Here is a 1,844-nt window from a genome sequence, read left to right as displayed (position 1 = left end):
CCCCCGCGTGTACGTGAACTGCTCGCGCGGGGAGGGAGAGGGGAGCGGGTGTCGCGCCCCAAAGGGACGACACGCGGTCCAACAGCCTTCATAACGAGGGAGGGAGGGAGCCAGGGAGGGAGGGAGCCAGGGAGGGAGGGAGCCAGGGAGACAGGGTAATCATATGCCTCGAAATTGCAATTTTGCCTCTTTTGAGAAAACTCCCTTTCCTTCCCAAATTTTTCGAAAAACGCGATTCTAAGTGAACATTACCGGTGGGCTATTGTTGCACAACGGCAATGCCAGTATCGTACCAAGGGCGAATGTCACGCCTCACGCTCTTCATAATATTTTGGCTACTTCTGTGCCATGCTCGCATTCCGAAATCCACCATCGCGACGGGAAAATTCCCGCGGTATCACGATCGGCAGACGAAATGGTCACGCGCTTCCAGAGATTGTTTCCGATGCTCCGATGCGATCGGGCCTGTCACGCTGACGCGTGTGACAGTAACGCATTCCATTGCGGCCCTGACTTGTGGCGATGACATTTCGTCCTGTGACCCCCCAGCCGACCGGGGGTCGAGCTGTCCTGCGTATCGCTCGTTTCCACTCCAGCTGTTCTGTTTTCCTTTCCCAACCGGTTTGGACGTCGAGTACAGGGACCCGGCCCGGCGCGGGAGAGAGAGGTGAGCCGCCACCTCGATGCATATCCTGTTTGGCGTAGAGAGAGATGCTGCCGCTACCTCCTCAAATGTGGGCTACGAATGCAGAGTGGCCAATCCTCCCCCTCCCGCTACCTTTCCCCAGCGTCCTCGTTTCCAGCCGCCCGCCCGTGTTTTTGCCCCGTCCGTCCAGCAGCCCGGTCGGCCCGGCCCGTCGTGGAGGCCTTTAGTGCCTGTTAAATTGATGATTATGTTCCCTGCCACCGAAGTGCTGATCAGGTGGTGAGAAAAGGGGAGAGGTAGAGGGGGGGGGGTGGACGCGGAGATGGTATCCATCGTCTTTTATTACGGGTCATTTACACCCAAACAGAGCAGCTGCCAAGTCATTGCGACCCATCAGCGAGAGGTAATGCCCAGGCCCCGAGCAGACCGCAGGGCAGTGGATGGGGCGGGGGCCCCGGCCCGGGCGGGGGGTGCCACCTACGGCAGGCACAAAATGATACGAAACAGTCACGCCGACAGAAAGAAGCGGCGGCCAGAGCTAATAATGACGATCTAAAATGAAGCCGGAGGAACCGTGCGCCGAGCGCGCGTGTTCGTGTTGTTGTTTGGACCCTTTCAACGCAGCAATTAAAATAATCTTCAGAACAGAACGGTGGAAAAGAAAGGCGAGGTGGGCGAAAAAAAAAAGACAACAAAAAAAAAAATACAAGGGGAAGGCCGAGCGGTTTAAAGCCCGCGCCGACACTGGTCGACGCTGTGCGCCACGCCGCTTTTGTTGTCCATCTCTCTGATCGACTGCTCGGCGGGGCACACCGGGCTTTTGACGGCCTCAAATTGAAAAAGAAAACACAAGAAGAGCGTGTGCGTTGAGAGATGTTTTGGTGACGCTCCGAGATCACTCGTCTGATGGGGCCAGTTTAGGTTGTTTCCCATTCTTAAGGGTTTGTCCAGAATGTCGACCAGTCCGTTCTTGTCAGATTCGTTTGGAAGATTGCGGGTGCTCGGCGCCTGCGACAGTCCGGGTAGGCCACACCGCAGTGCACGCGTGTAATGCCGGCCAGATGTTGCCTACCTACCAGGCGCTATCAGAACTTGCAGAGGCGAACCGTGATATGTAGTGTGTAGGTAAATTTGCTGAACAAAATAGAAGCCCCCCCCCTACCCGCTCAATCATCACGCTCGATGCACATCCTGTTGG

General features: G+C 56.5%; 1 protein-coding gene across 1 annotated transcript in view; it reads right to left on the bottom strand.

Annotated features, from left to right (window-relative positions):
* The window catches only part of LOC113204823 (calphotin-like), a 7,006-nt gene that overhangs the window by 3,845 nt on the left and 1,317 nt on the right, over positions 1-1,844 (bottom strand). The gene's annotated exons all lie outside the window — the stretch shown is intronic.

The sequence above is a fragment of the Frankliniella occidentalis genome, unplaced genomic scaffold (assembly GCF_000697945.3).
Source record: "Frankliniella occidentalis isolate FOCC.00 unplaced genomic scaffold, Focc_3.1 Scaffold17, whole genome shotgun sequence".
Classification (NCBI taxonomy): Eukaryota; Metazoa; Arthropoda; class Insecta; order Thysanoptera; family Thripidae; genus Frankliniella; species Frankliniella occidentalis.
This window is presented reverse-complemented; position numbering and strand designations above follow the sequence as displayed.